The sequence below is a fragment of the Andrena cerasifolii genome, chromosome 1, assembly GCF_050908995.1.
Source record: "Andrena cerasifolii isolate SP2316 chromosome 1, iyAndCera1_principal, whole genome shotgun sequence".
NCBI lineage: Eukaryota > Metazoa > Arthropoda > Insecta > Hymenoptera > Andrenidae > Andrena > Andrena cerasifolii.
The window spans coordinates 30,669,077-30,686,194 of record NC_135118.1 but is presented as its reverse complement, the minus strand read 5'-3'; the positions used below and the strand labels follow the sequence as shown (position 1 = coordinate 30,686,194).

General features: G+C 43.0%; 1 protein-coding gene across 1 annotated transcript in view; it reads left to right on the top strand.

Annotated features, from left to right (window-relative positions):
* The window catches only part of LOC143375522 (uncharacterized), a 464,206-nt gene that overhangs the window by 13,786 nt on the left and 433,302 nt on the right, over positions 1-17,118 (top strand). The window lies entirely within an intron of this gene.

The window sequence follows — 17,118 nt, the reverse complement described above, 5'->3', positions numbered from 1 at the left end:
TCACATTAGTCAACTAATGAGACTATAGTTCGTTGGGCTATGTAAGTTGTATAACTTGAAGTCTAACCCAGACCATCTTTTGGCAGCGATCAATGTAACCACAAAGAGAATTAGTACCTTTACTTTAACATTAGTCATTTGGGTTTCAAGGTAGGTAATGTTGAAAAACTCTGCTTCACTTGAAACATAAAAGAAGCCTGGAAGGATATTTCAAGTCAAATAAATAACAGGCTCACTTAGTAATGTAGCTTCAAGTTACTGGAATTCAAGCACTTGAAGTCAAGTATCTTGACCAATGTGAATGAAGCCTCAGTCACGTTGCATTTTAAGGCAAGTAAAGTTGAAAGAATGATACACATGTGTATTAGTGACACACATCGTCGCCACGGCGAGCCAATGCTACATATTGCTTGCGAACATTTGTGGGGACGTAGCGGTTGGAAGGGGAAACATGCGGGTGAGGGGCCCTAGCGCTGGACGGTGCTGCCGCTAGCCTGTAGTAGTCACCTCTGGAAGGTCTTTGCACACATATCAGTTCTGCGTCAGAGCGTGCCACTGGTAAGAGAAGAGGGGGTAGCGTCGCGTGGTATCCCTGACAACGCGGATGGCAATGGGATAACCTCACACGGTACGCGTAACCTGCCTTGCCTGCCTTGGCAAGCGCTGCGTTAGACATTGAATATGTCGTAGACAGTGGCGGATTTAACCTTCACCCTGTGCATAGTAAATTTTCCATGGTCTGTGCACGGGGTCAAGCTAACCCCATATATATTTTCATATATTTTGTAGTTGTTTAAAAAAAATAGTTATTTTTATTTTATTTTTATTAATTCATAAGAAATGCTTACTTTATTCAAAAGTACAAGATAATTTAAATTATGTTATACATATAAAACCAATTTAACCAGAAGCATCGTCTGACATAATTTCGTTGCTTTCTTCTTCGAGCGAATCCATTACTTCTTCGTTGATACAGCTCATGCAGAGGGTTTTTATATGTGTTGCGCAAGATGGCTGATTACAGATATAGCATCGTGTTCCTGTTTTCTTATCAGTGGATCGTGGGCAAATGTAGCAGCGTGGTCACTTAATGACAGATGTATTCGCCGCTGTTCCTTCGGCTGTTGATATTTGGCTAAGGTTTTTTACATTATATCCTATTTGATGAATAGCGATTTTTCCTTTTTTTTTCATTGCCCGTGGGTTCGATAATCAGTTTGTTATATAATCTCTTACCAATTGCATAGCCATCTCCTTCAAAAATATTTTACGTTCGGAGCTTTTCCGCTCAATGAATAGTTGTGGATTGGCACATTTGTACAGGTTATAAGCTACTATACCTGTGATATCAATCATGTTGAAAAATAAAACCATTGGCCATTGCTTGGTCTTTCTTTTGCAGGTATATGTTCGAACTAATTTGTCAAGTATGTCAACCCCTCCCTTCGTTTTATTATAGTCCAATATGATGTTGGGTTTATTTGAAGCGAGGTCAACAGTATCATCATTGTGTAGAATGGATAGTAACAGTACATTCTTGTTTGGTTTCGGAACATAACTTACCAAAGTGAGATGATTGTTGAAGCAAAATTTTGAAGAATTCGCGTCAATCTTTCGTCCCAGTTCTTATGAACAATCAAAGCATAAATTTCAACCGAATTTGTATCATACCAAATACGTGCAGTGTGACTGTTCATTTTGTAAAAATTCCGAGCTTTCCTATTTGTTTCGGCTACTGTTACGTTTACTAACGTTTCAGGAATTAATTTTTTGAACGCGGCCAGATGAGTATTTATATTTTGAGCTATCTGAACAGGAATTCCCTGTCTTTCTCTCAAAATCTGAAATTCGCGAACTCTAGTTACATTTGGCGGATTTACGCTCCATTTCCTTTTGTACTTTTTATTTTGGGCGTAATACAAAATTCCTTCTTCCTCCACTTCAGGTTCGTCAGCAACTTCTATATTTTCTACTTCTTGTTCTTCAGCACTTTCTATATCGAATTCATAAGTATCCAGCTCCACCTGTTCATCATCATCCCAATCAGAAAAGTCACTATCAAAATTATCATTTACTAGTTCTTCCTCATCTGAAGCGGTACAGCTTTCAAAAAGATCTCGAATATCTTGGCTATTTTGTCTGTTTATTTTGTCAAATAAATTATATAAATATACCTAAAAAATTATATTACACAAAACAACCACAATAATATAAAATATTCTCACCTTATAAAAATTGTCACCAACTTAATATTTATAGAAATATATAAAAGAAAAATATGAGCAATATTGAATACAAAATGGGAATCTTTTCGAAACTGTAGACAATTATTTGTACAAAAGTAGTATCTTTTAGTTCTGTATATATCAGCGACCTTGCGCGGCTACGCTGCGTCGTCGGACTGCCTCTCGATCCGTCCACGGCGAGCAGAGGTGGTCTGGAATTCCTAAAGAAATCCTACTCGTAGTGGAGTGGGAACACCTACAGGAGCGGTGGTTATGTAGGTGTTCCCACTCCACCTCTGACGACGCGCTAAGGACTGGGCGTCCTTCTCCAAACAAATGCCGTCAACAAGACGGCAACGCATATTGCGGAGGGCCCGAGGTGTCTCTGCCTGGATGCCCGACTCGACGCAACAAGGATCTGAACCCAGATATTCCCACAAAAGAAAATATAAAATATAAATTTGGATACAAAATGCATGAGAAAAAATTTGGGGTCAGTTTGAACCCAATGCACCAAAATATGCTTGTTTGGATTAAAACTATCGTAGATACGTCATATATAATATGTTTTCAATTTTTTTTTTTAGTAATGTGTGTGTAAAACCTTAGTTGAGGCAATTCTAGTTGCCTGGCATATTTATTTGGTGCAAAAACTTATTACGTCGCATATTACAATGACTGGGGTCAATTTGACCCCACTGCACAGAGTGAAGGTTAACGGGCAGCTCATGTGCAGTAGCCGACTAGACCTCTGTCCAGAAAGTCCCCCAGGGCCCCATCTTCCCATAATTTTCTTCCCGTTTCCCATCATTTTCATAACCCACGTGGGGTTATTGGTAATTCTATATTGTATGCAGGGTGTCTTAGAACGTTTACCACCTGGGCCTTTTTCCTTAAACCCGCTACTGGCTGTAGACTGAAATGCCCGAAATTTCTTAAATTTGAAGCAGAAATAGGGGCGTTTTCTGCATCATATTCCACCATCTGCTGCGATTTCAAATAAATAGAGGTTATCAGTGATTCGAAGCTAAACAATAAATACTGTAGCTCTACTACAGTGTGTCCAACTTTATTCGATATTGTACATTATGCATTTTAAGGCATTACAATTTCGAGTCACTGAATCAGCTTTTACCTCACTGCGTAAATAATTGAAAGAATTAATAGAAGCATTAATGCTCATTGAACTTTTATCGAACCATTTAGTTACGTTGAATCGCTTGCTATGTAACTATAGCAAAGTATCTTCTATAAACATCTCGGTGACTTATGAAGTTTCATTTGTGAATTCTGTTTTATATTTTAATTTGGCTAGTTAAAGTTCCTCTTGCATATCAATTACGTTTCATTGAAGTGTGGTCTAGCTCTCACACTTAAGTTAAAAGAAAAGCGTTCTCAGTTTGCTTGGAATGCGACAATCTCGAGGAAATCTAACACGTTAACTTTTGGCAACTGAACATCCAGCTCTATTTACTTTTTCAATTATTTAGGAAGCTACTTGAAGGTATTTATCAATAGATTCGAAACGCTACCAAGTGGGACGATCCGGCGATAAATTTTCGCTAAACGGATTGACGGCTATAATGATGTTTATCAGGCGCAATTTCAGCATTCATTAGACGATGATTTATTTACTCGCCTGGATATTGGCTAGCATCACTCAATAGCGACTGCATCGAAATGGCAACGCTTTGTGCAATTAATATGTTGCGCTAAATGTTCAGTGAATTGGTATCTCAATTTACTTTCAACGCGCGGACAGCCCACTTCGATAATCGAGAGGAATATGGAACGGAATACCAGGTATAACTGTCAAAGCGGGGATGAAATTTGTCGCCATAAAGTTCCAGCGAAAGACCGAGGTCAGGATCTACTCTTTATTTTCCGTCGCAGACCTAAAATCGTATTTCACGTTTTAATCGTGCCCCTCCCACCCTCGAAATCATCGCGCAAACTTAGCGCAAAATTTAACGAGACGTTCTCGAATCCTCGGGATTAAATCACAGGACACGGCGTTGTTTCGCTGACACTGGCAATATTCCCTGATAAATTACGTCCCCGCGGAAAAACGACAAAGCGGCACGTGACTTTTTCTACGTTTAAATTGCGTTCTTTGTTGTTACGCCGCCGCCGCCGCCGCGTTCGAGGCGCTGTGCACGGCTCGCGTTAATTAAAAGATGTAACACGACGTTAAAATTATGTATCCGTGTATACGCGGGACTCGAAACAGCATGTACCTCCGGCATTGTACAAAGCGCTTTGATTCGAAACGCTTTGCACAGGGTCACGCTAATTAAAAGATTGAGGCTGCGTTTTTGTTGTAAACCCGCGGCTGGAGGACAACGACGCGTTGCATTCGTCGGATTACACGTGTCCGCGTGATCATCGAGCAGTTGACGACATCTACTTCCTAGGCTTTTGTGCTCTGTACTCTGCGTTGTTACCAACTGTGAGCGTCACCTATTTATTGTTATCGCTATTGTTTTTCCCGCTGCGTTCAATAAATTGTTATTATGTCTAAGAATGTATATCCTTGGAGTTGTAATTATGTTCGACTGCTCTATTATAGTACTCGAAACTTCGAATTTTATACCTCATTAGAGAGTTGGCCTAAAGCAGTGTTTCCCAATTAAATTTTGCCACGCAGCCCTTCCAAATTCACTACAATTTGGCGGAACGCCATCGACAGTTTTTTTTTTCTAAAATAAATCATTTAGAAATATAACAGTAATACTAGGATTTTAATTTTCGCGGAACACTAGTTGGGAAACGCTGGTCTGAAGGTTCCGTTAAAGGAGTATGTATGTATATTGGGAAAGTGCAGAGTGAACGAGAACACCGTGTCATAAAGTTTGTTTCATACCATCACGTAATAAAACTGCAAGCTTTCCAAAGTTGGGGCATTTCCTACCTGCTGCGCACAGGTACACCGAGTTCCCTTGAATGTCGGCGACCAACCGCACTCACACAGTGAAAGAGCCACCTCCTCCTTCGTGCGCTGCTCAAGGGAGATATAGAGAGTATAATAGCAGGCACTATTATAATTCTAAAATATTTATCGAAACATCCATACAGTAATTTAAGAGAAAAAGAAATGAATACATATCACCGTCCATACTCACCATCCAATTCAATTTTCAACACACTACAAGAATGTTCTTATCTCCCTGTAACAGTGGCACATTTAGGATTTAATCTTGGGAGGAATCGAGTTCAATGGCTAAAACTAGGTATTTTTAATGCAAATTTATCGGGTCATTCTTTTCTTCTTACAAAGCTCTTGAATTACTTCAGTTGTGGTTTAATTAATCTCTTTTCGGGGGGGGGGGGGGGTGCTTGCCTTCCCCTTCATTAAATGATTATAAAAATTTATTTAAAGAATAAAAGCTTGTATTAATTCAGTTGTGGTTTAATTAACCTCTTGTTCCTTTTTCTTTGGGGGGAGGGGGGGGCGGGTCAGGGCCCGCCCCGTCTGGGTGCGTCACTATCCTGTAATACAGGGTCAGCGTTTTACCCTGCAACCCGCGCTCGCGCGAACCTGTAAAATGGCAACAGCGCCTCGCGGACGCATTCCACTACCCCCACCATGCACCGGCCCAACGGAGAGCTGCCAACGACCGCTGGACAGCAGTGATGCCCGAGCTCCGAAAATTTAGGATGGTCTCTTTCAAATTAGCGTCGCAAAGAGCTATTGGGAATTTCCCGGCCCAGGTAATCGAGCCGTGCGCTCCGCTTTTATGATCGGTTTACCAATCGCATCCCAGATTACTGTAATGAGGTTTGAAAATAATGTCGACTGACCTCGTACCTGTGTCAATTTCAAAAATTATAGCTACGACAGGGTTGACCGCGGCGCTATACCCTTGTATCGACAGATTTTTCGTCGTCTGCGTGTACAAGCCACAATAAAGGCGCATCGTTCCAAAAAATGACATTAACGGAAGCTGGCATAGGCGTGGCCTTGACTAGCTAAAACATTCAGACACAAAAATTGTAGAAAAAAATTCAAACACCGCTACAATCAAAGACACGTCCCATTAGTTATCCCTTACGTCTGATCTAGGTATGCACTGCATTGAGGATAAAATCATAAAAAATAAAACCAGAATAATAGATTCTGAGGTCTGCAGAACTAACACATAATGGAATAAAAATTGAGTTTCTCAATTTCTGAAAGTTACGATACAGAAACAGCTACCCTATTGTTTATCAACACCACGATTTTTAAAAGCAGCATTAAATACAGTATCAAATAAACAGTTTGCAAAAGCTTTTTACAACAATTATGGTTAAAAAATTGATAAAAAAAATTAAGTAAATGTAAAATATGTTAAATTCTCCATCATTCACAGGGAATATTTTTTTCTCATTTGTCGGCGCAAATTGCATTCCAATATCTTTTATATTTCAAAAGTTATGCGAAAAAGGCCCAAAATTTTTCAACCCTGGCCGGGAAATTCTGAATAGCTCTTTGCGACGTTAATTTGAAAGAGACCATCCCAAAATTCTCGAAGCTAGGGCATCACTGCTGTTCAGCGGTCGCTGGCAGCTCTCCGAACGCCGGGACGGTGCATGGAATGCGTCCGCGAGGCGCTGTTGCCATTTTACAAGTTCGCGCGTACGCGAGTTGCAGGATGAAACGCTGACCCTGTACCCCCGACATTAGTTAGCCCAGTGAATGCACGTAATGTGTTCTCAGCGTGGAAAACGTGATTGAAGTTACCCGGTTGTCCCGTCTTAACCAATTCGTGCTGCGCCACGTCGAGCAGAAATTCGCGGTGGATCCGGGGGTGTTTGGTCGACAATGGTGGCAAGAGACAGGCAGTGTTCATCGGGCTGACGGTCGTATTACGTCCCGATTGGGGCGCAGTAAGTTAACGAGAATTGAATTTCAACGGAGATGGTGGTCCCGAGCGCGGGTTTCGCTCCCGTTTCATGAATTACAAATCCGGGCCAGCCTTTGAGCGCGTCTCCGTCCGGCGCCGCGAAATGATGCGATATCAATATTGCGGTGCACGGTATGCATACGCGCGTACACTGCCCGCCTCTGTGTGTATATATAACACTCGACAAAGCATTCTAACCCGGCTGACATTATTACGATAACATATACGCGATTCGATAACGTGACATGCGACGCAGTATAATATTACCGACGCGCTGTGACGTGGCTTCTGTTATCCTGCCGTCCTCCACCCACGCCATTTTCGTCCCGGCTCGAATGAAATTGGCGCGCACTGTGTACTCCCTGTTGTTCGCCGCGTGGCCCCCGAATTCGAAGGTTACGTCACGGACTCACGGTCGTCCCTGTTCTGAGGTTCTTTGATGTTTGTCAATATTGCTGGCGTCGCGCAGGGTTTCCGTGCCCCGCATGGCGAAAACGAAAGCGCACATGTTTGGCAGCTTTGGAAGGGGCATATTTTTGTAGCCCTTTCTGAGATGTTGGTTTTCTTCAGATTCAGGAGCGAACATACAACGACTATTCTCCAACGGCCGCCATCTTCACGCTACCGTTACGTCCACGGAACCTTCTTAAGTAAAGATTACTATAGATGGTATATAACTGTATTACTACGTACATTAAACACTTTAAATCATAATATCTCGAAAACGAAGGCCCATTCAACAAAAAGCCGAAATGGTATTTTCATACTACATGAGTGCTACGACCCCCATATACTGTCGTCCCAAAAACGATTTCCGCATCCGTGCCTTCCCCTTGTTAGTTCGTTTTTGCCCTTAAATCCTCAAATATGAATTACTTAGAACTCACTTGGACCGGGATGATAAGGGAACGATAAGTTAAGCTAGTATTACACTGAGATTGAATCGAATGGAGGATTGGAATTGGTGTTGTAGTAAGCTGTCTGGGAAATGGTATAAGGTACTTTGAATTAGGAGTGAAAGAGATAACAGAGAATAAGAAGGCTTGACAGGTCGAAGTGAAGATTTAGAATTATCCGCGGAAAATTCCAAGATTCATGGAAAATTCCAAGGTCCATGGAAAATTCCGAGGTCCAGGTATCCCTAGTTGCTTCGACTGCCAGTCGATGCACCAGTGTTTGCATGTACTTTCGCGAACTTGCCGGAATCTACATTCACCGTGACTTCGTTCTATCAACACGCGCCTGTTTCGACAGTGCGACTTAGTTTCCAGGAACAATATTGTTGACACACGATTTGGACTTTGAGCTCTCTTGACGCGGCTCCCGTCTTCGTTCGTGCCCTTACCGAGGAAAACTTTCCATATGTCTCGCGAGTAAATCCCCGAGCAGGTTTGCTTTTAAGCTCGCCAACTACTAATTGGAAGCAAAGTCGAAGATTATCACGGTCCCCGACTTTGGTTACTTTTCGCGAACGGGATGAAACCTCTATCGCGACACTTATACTCATTCAGATCTCTACGTATTTGCTAATATGTAGAACGTCACTCTGGAGATATGTACACACACAGTACCATATTTATCTTCAGTTACACTGCACGATATTTGTAGAACACATGCAGTAATTTCTGCTCCTTCTGTTTTTGTACATCAATGGGTGATTAATAATGTCCATTGCCTTTTTTATTTCCGGGTTTGTAAATGGGATAATCCCCTGTCTTTTTATTTTCACCATTTCTTTCCCTTCAATATTTTTACAGCGTAATTACAGTATTGTCTCGAACTAAGGTGAACGCTATCCCCTCCACTTATTCCGTTCTTACCGCGGCGAATGAGAGACTGTGTATGACCGAGAGAGGGGGAAGCACTCAGTCTCTCTTGAATAAAGGCAAGCCGAAAAGACTCGCTTCGTAAGCGTTTATCTGTAAATCTGTATAAGCTATTATTATAATAATTTATTTTCCTCTATCTGTACATTATTGTAACTCTTTTGTATATACTGGGCTCTGCCCCGTTAATAAATTATAATAAAAAACTACACTTGAAAAAGTGTAGCAGCTGTGTTCTCTTACATGAGCAATTTATTTAATATACCCAAATCATATAACGTCCTTTAAACTTAAAAAACTAGCCTCGTTTACCGGGACTAAATAAATAAACAGATCATAGTACTACGATGGTGGGAACAAATTCCTGGCAAAGGCAGCGGAGTTTCCAGCATGTTCCGATTGTGCCGCGAACGTAATAACGCGTTCAATAATGTACATGGCGAGCGAGGCGAGCCGTTGAAAATGAAACTCGCACGCGCGCGCGCGCTTAAAATACGTTTTCCCATGCATGCTCTTACATTCATTTCACTTGCAAATTCCACGATTGATCTTCCGCGAACGCGCGCGCGCCACCCGGCCCGCAATTGGAATTGGGTTTACAGTTTACAGCCACGTTATGACGGTTCCACGTCCGATCGCGAGAAAAGTCGGAGCGGTACATGGAATTAGCGAGGATCAACTGCAACGAGAAATGTTAATTGGCTCGTCGGCGGAGCGCGTCGTATCGCCAGCGATTACGGGGTGACAGAAAGTTGCCCGTCGGCGTGTTTGCGGTGTCCCTATCGGCCTCCTGCTCGTTAACGATTCGCCGCCAGAAAGAGTGAAATTTTATTCGAAAAGCTCTCTGGTAATTGGGTTAAGCCCCACTTGCGCCGAGTCCCTGTCCGCGCGTATGCAAACGCGACACTGGAGTCGCAGTCCTTCATATCCCGCCATTCCTATTTCGCCCTATCGATTCGGACCTGGTACATGCAAAAATGGTCTTCTGGAATTCTGGAGGAGTGAGCTTTAGGGGAGGCAGGAATTGGAGTCCTCCGATTTTGGTGGATTACAGATCGACTTCAGGCTCTAATAGAAAACCGAAAGCAATGGCCGATTATCCCTGGACGGTAAGCTGCTTATTTCTTAGACGTGTACCGTGGGCTGGCCACTGGCGATCGTAAAGGAGCACCGAAGGGAGGACAAAGCGGGGGACGCGAGATCGAGGGGGAAAGTAGGGACGAAGGTGAGGTCATCTTTTCACCGTAAGACGGGTCTTAAGGACTTAATTTCAGGCCCTGGACGTGAATTTATTGTTCGGTGCGGCGAGCGCCGGAGGAACCACCCGACAGAAATAACGGTCATCTGGAAACGCCTTAATTACTTTACACGTTGGCATAGATGGCGCTCCATGTCAAACGAAATAAGACAGCTGGAATTAAGAACTTTTATGTGCTCTAAGATAACGAAAAATGGTTCTGCCGTGTAGGTATAGCTAAACAACTTCAGCTTGATCAGATCTTTCACATTTTAATCTAGTAGCTATTGCGCGTTAAGCACTCATGATCATGAGAACCCCTGCTGTCCGGAATTAGACCGATTCCCTTAGCTCCCGCTTGCGCAAGCGCGATGGCCTGATCAAGTCGGATTGCCAAACTATAACATCCAGTAATGTCCTTATTATATGCCATTCTTTTACGTTTTTCACTTTATACCGACAATTAATATTCCTTCACTCTTTTTACGACCAACCTTTTGACGAAACCTCTCAGCATCACGTGGCCCAAAGCGTACAGCCCGGCTCTTGTGTCGCCGACCAGCAGCGAAATCCTTCTCTTTATTAAACGATGGACTTTTATGGGCCTGTAACTTCCAGCAGCCCCTTGACGAGCGGTAGCCTAGCTGGACGATTCCGCGGGAATGGCCCCGCTCCGAGCGCGAGTCGAATATCAGGAAAAAAGGGAGAAACAGCGAGTCTCGGCGGATTAGGGAAACTGCTCGGAATTCATTGCCGTTTTATACAAAAGATAAACGTTCCTTCAGCGAGGAATCCCCGTCGCATCTCGGCAACACGTCACGCGCTACGTTCCTAACACCTTTATCAAAGAGGATCACCGTTTGGCTCACTCGAGATTTTCGTCTATAAGGCCGCTCTCCGTTGTTAATTTAACGAGCTGCTTTACTTTTAATTAAACCATCAGCCCCGTCCGTCGGAAGCGCGAACGTTTCGACGAGGACGCCCCGTGGCCCGGGGAAGGGGACCATTGGTTGACCATTCCGTTTGGTTGCGAGGTCCGATGACCTAGCCGCCCTTATCTCGTCTCATCCATCTTGTCTGTGCGCCTTTTTCTCGGGCGGCCAATGCTCGTACCGCCGGCCGCGACCGAGCTACAACCGAGCGCCTTCGAGTGTGCCGTAGACTAGACCGGTGGGACATTAATAATCTCACGCCAGGCTGCCTGCAAGGGTTGGACTCAGCGGGCGGTGGAAAGGGTGGACGGAAAAGGAAATGAGTATGTTTACGGGGAAGAAAGAGGTTGAGAAAGGAAGAAACAGGGCTGTTTGGAACTCGACGATCGCGACACATGATTGCCCCAGCTAGGGGTTGGGTGCTGATTACTCGCACGAAAACTGTAAGCCTGTTTTGATTTATTTGTAGTAGCTTGTGTGTTGTTATTATTATTATTAATGATCTTTATTATTCTGCACTTTATTCAGATTATATCAGTGTCTCCCAACCTTTTTTGAGTCGCGACCCCCTTTTATAATATTCAAATAACCTGCAACCCCCCATATAAGGTAAGGTACATTTAATAAGGTAAAGAAAACACATTGAAAATAAGTATTTCAGAATATAATTATAACTTAATAATATTTCATTATCTTAATACATATATTAAATATACTTAAATATACAACTTACAACTATTTATAGATTACGCTCTAAATTAAAATTCAAAGCAAATAAAATAAAACTTGCGGCTAACTATATTTAAACTACAAAATTTCTATTTTGGAACACAGCCAAAATCTGATGGGAGAGAGTTTCAATAGCAAGACGCTAGGTACAAAAAGAAACTCTGAAACTGTGACGTACCATGTGAGGGAATGTTATAAAGACATGTTCGCGCGTCTAAGGTTGCAAAATTGAACGTGTGTGAGTCCAAAGAAACTGCAGAAATTAAACTTAGGTACCCAAGGCTGGCAAATGCCTCACCATCCAATATCCTTCTTATCATCCTTAAAAAGTGCATCGCTGTCGAAGGCTTGCAAGAACTTCTCCCTGATTACCGGTAAACTGAAATATCGAAGACATCGCTTGACTATTCAAACGCGATGAAACTTCAGCCGTTTCTTTCGGCCATTTCGTGCCGAGTTTGCTATCTTAGCGGGCCCGTAATACCCTCCGCCGCAATAAACGCGATCGTAAAGCACGACAGGCAGTAAAACGGAGGCGGAAGTCGCTGATCAATCGCGCTGCATGAAATCGCGGCGTCGAGTGTCGCGCGTCGATATTCCACAGCCGGTTTGCGATACGCGCACGCAAATGACAACTGGTGATGTTAAGTCGCCCCCTATCTCCCGGCTGCTCCATTATCAGCGTCGATATTTCGCGGACCCGCCATCGCTACAAACCGCATTGTAATTCCTGTCGATACCTACCAGCGACCTTTGACCGATATAATGCCGGCCTAATGAAAAACCGCCAGCAATCCTTTGCGAGCTGGTATTGGCCTGGTTACGGCCGAAACGATTTATCAAGGATGTCCGTGGTAGGCTGGAATCAAAACAGATTTCGACTGTGTTACGCCCACGCAATACGCGGCCAACTGTCCGACTACAATTCATCAGACCCATTGTCGTTCAGCTAGGCTACGCGAACCTGACGCGATCATCGCGCCTGCGCAAGCGAGGCAAGGAGAAGGGGAGCGTCCCCTCCACTCATGTTGAGAGGAGTCCTGCTCCGCAGGGGTTCTCATGGTCACGGGCGCTTAACGCTTTAGCGCTAACCTTACTGAGGAGCTGGAGCAAGTATTTTGATGTCGGAGCAATTAAAAAGGTGGTCTGCTCCAATTCCCTGATCATGTGTAATTAATCAGGAAATACTATCTCTAATACAGGTATTATCTGAACACTAGTTCGTTCTGTGGTATCCTAGTTCTTCCACGTCATCGAAAATAAATCCTCAAGTCACACCTTTTTTTTTTAAATATTTGGAAAGTCTGAACATCCCTTTAGCCAGTCCAGTTTCAATTTGTGAGTAGTACCATACGAGTTCTCGACCAGTTCCACATCGATTTGACATCTAGAATCAATTTTGCAATACAAATAGTAAAGTACACCAGCAACATTGCACCTCTTACTGTTACTGAACTAAATGTTTCGTCAAATAAACTGGCAGTTCGTTTCGCCTATTCATTACAAGAGTATTGGTAAACGTTTTGAAGGAAAATTTCTCTTCCTACCTTAACCTCATTGCAGGCACAGTTGCTCCACTCCTGGAACTCTAAAGCCACGTCCCTCACAAAATCGTCGGATACTTTAAACGATACTTCGTTTTCTCTCTTCATAAAGACTTCATGTTAAACCCATTTTCGCCTATTCAACTGGCATTAATTTTCTACCCAGTATTTTAAACCTGGATATAAATTTTACGACTCCTTGGTCCCGGAACTTCGGAAAAACTCGTTTCCCGGTAATAAAAAGTAATGCAGTAGACATATCGTATCCAGATTCCTCGGATAGCGAGCCCCGAGTTAAAGGGTCCTTTTACTTCTGCTCAAACTAAAGAGAATTTACACAGATGGCTTCCCAAGAAACGGACGCTTTGCCTCCCTCGTCGACCTGATTTCACCGTTTTCGAGTCGATCCGATCTTTCCCTATTTTCTAGTGTTTGTCGGCTGAGGGGGTAGCTGCCGCAGTTGGCGAGGCTCGCGTCGCCACCCGTAGTCAACGCTCACTTCCGCTTCCCTATTTCCAGCGCGCGTTTTTACGAACGACGGAAACGTTATGAGTGCGCTCGCGAGATTTACAGCACCGTTCATTACTATAATCGTTGGATCGAAAGCGTACCGTCATTTTACAGGGTTAATCGTCATCGATTGCTGTCCATGAGTTATCGCGGTATTAAGCGCGCGTCGTCGACACGATAATCGCTGAATTTACGATTTTCACTCCTAAATATGCCACTCGAACTGTTTTTGCACGTTACCTCGCGATTGAAGCTTGTGTCCGTTTCGAATGGGTAAACACGTTCTGTTGGGGGAAGAATCGATTTTCCTGAAAGGGAAGTTCAGTAGAGTATTATAAACGTATTATACCTTTCAGGCGACGCGTTGGACTCATTGTGTCAAAAAGCATTACCCAGACTTAGGTGTGTTTTAGTACGAACGAAAAACAGTGGATAGGTAATAATTTTGATTGTGAATAATTCGATACCTCAATGCAGTACCTATATTTCATTTCAGTTCATTTCTGTTCAAACTGATTAGTAATTAGTCAAACAAAAATACTCGCGGTACGTTCGAACCCATCACTACTTTCGCCAAATAACGCTCAGCGCTGAGTACCCAAGTAAGTAGTCAAGGAAATAAGTGGGAAAAGAATTCCTATGATCCAGGTTATTGGAGGGTGTTGCACAAGCCGATCATGTTTTTATTCTCTAATAAACAATTGAAGCCAAATGCAAAGAGAATACGGGCGATATTATGGATACATTAATATTTCATTCATAATTCAAATTTCATTCAGAACGTTTCAAGCTCCATCAGAGCCATTAATCGCCAAGCCCCATTAATATTGTATTACAAATTAAATGGAATTAAAATACACTTTATATGCTAATACGTTACATAATTGATACACAGCAAACATTTTACGGCTAATTTATTTCATCTCGTTCAGATTGATGTTTTAAAAGAATATTCCTTCACATCAAACTGAACGGTTGTGTTACTATTTCCGACAAACTCGAAAATAGTAGCGGTTCATGTTATTTGTCCCCATTCATTGGTTGCGCGCTCCCGACGAACATCAAAAGCCAAAATCATTTAGAGTGTTCGCTCGCGGGTCATCGAGCGGGTAAATGGAAAAAGCAGAGCCGCCAGGCGTACGGTAAACAAGAACTTTAATAGATCCTCCGGGATTTTAATTCATTTTGGAATTTCGAAAGTCCACCGTGATACCTGTGCTTATTGCCAAATATACTACACAGGTTTCATTGAAGGGGAAAGCCGCTGTTAACACAGAAATCAATATCGAGGGGATTAAATTTGAAGAGGTTGATTCAAATATCAAAAACATGAAGATTATACATAAATATGTGTATATATATCATGGTCCCGTCGAGTTTGTTAAAAATTCCAGCAATTAAGTGAAAAAAAACTGAAAAATCAATTTCAGAGGTAAACAGATTTATTAAAGCTACAGCTTCAGAGATTCGTCTCCAATGGCGACGTAGCAACATGTGTCGCAATAATAAAAGTTCTTTCCGATATAGATTCGAAGGCTATTAACGTTTGCAAATATTAACTAGTACGACTCGGGTCACGTGGTAATTGTTCAAAGTGATTCGCTTCTGCCAAAGGGGGATTCGAACCGCGTGGTACAAGGGAATCCATCTGCTTTTGACAGGGTAATCAATCTCAAAATACTTTGATATTTGTTATATGTATCTATTCGAGCTATTCCACGTCAAAACGAATAGGTGAAAAATTTAGTGTCACCGATTCTCTTCAAATTTACAGCATTTGTCGATAACTTTGCAGGAACAAAGTATACTAAATTTCAACGGCCTATATCAAATAGTTTCCGAAATATTTAATCTTAAAGTTTCGAAAATTCAAACAAAATCGGCTGACGTGTCATCACTTAAACTGTAATATCTCGGTCATTTTTAAAGATAATGCCACCGTCTTGGGTTCATTTTAAAGCTGAAGGAGAGCTTTCTCGAAACGTATATAGAATATTTTGTTTATTGGTAATAAACTTAACAGTAATCGATGTCTAAAGATTAAAGACAAATGCTGTAATTTTGAAGAGATATATCTCCTTCTACGGCCCAAATCCAATATCTGTTTCGTCGAAAGGACCTAATCATCAACGCTTCACCATTTTATTAAAGCAATTCGATTTTAATAGCATCTTACCCCTAAAAGGGGCTTTTCGACATTTCATCTTCCAAAAGGAACTATAAGCTTCCAAGGGTCAGTGCAAACACCAGTCGAGCGACAACTCCCCCGCCACCATTGGTCAAAAGAAGCTATCAAAGAGACTCAATCGCCAGGCGTAATGCGCAGCTAAGTAGACAATGGCCCCTCCATTAACCGGCGACGAGGTCCGTCGATAAATATCGCGCCAAGTTAACGAGCTCGCGCTAACGATTCACGCGCCGCGAACAGGAAAAAAGAGAGCGGAGCCAGAGGTACGTCAGAAGAGCAGACAACCAGCGACGGAACATTTTCACTTGTAATTTCCTATAGGGGTGCATTAAACGGGACAACAGAGCGATGAAAAAAGGAAATATGTGAGGAAGAGGCGCGTAGAGGGAGCTGTAAATAGAATCGTCGTTCGAAACAGACACCACGGTTCGATACACCGAGAAGAATAGGGGGAGGGGGGAGCGTTCACGGGCGCTGGGACAAAAAGGGATACTCGAGAGAGAGACGAGTGACAGGCGAGGCGTCGGGCGAGAAGGACAGGGGAGAAACAATCGAGGAATAAGGTAAAGGTGATCTTTTGTCTTCCGTAGGCGGACAAATCCAAGTTGTCCCTGTGTCGACAGGCTGGTGCCGGAGCTTGCTCGACCAGTCCTGTCCACTATCCCACCCCTGTTCCCGCCCGGCCGCGGAATTTCCAGGGGCATCGCATTGATTGCACCCCGGAGCGAATTGCATCCGCAAGCCGATCCCCAGCAACGGGACGACTAGACGCAATGAAATTGATGACGCGTGTGTACAGAGTCCTGACGCGTTCTGTTAGGGCACGTTTACACTGTTGCGACGCTGCGCGCGTGCCGCGCGAACAGCTTTAGTGTTTATTATGATCGTTGTACTCCGATGACACTGTGGGCGGAGGATTTGTGGCGGGGGTTGTAAGTATGGTGGGTTTTAGGGTTGAGAGTGGATTGTAAAGGTATGTTCCCAAGTGAGAGCTAGGTGTAGCATACTGTGTATCTCTTTCAAGGACCCACATTAAGAAAC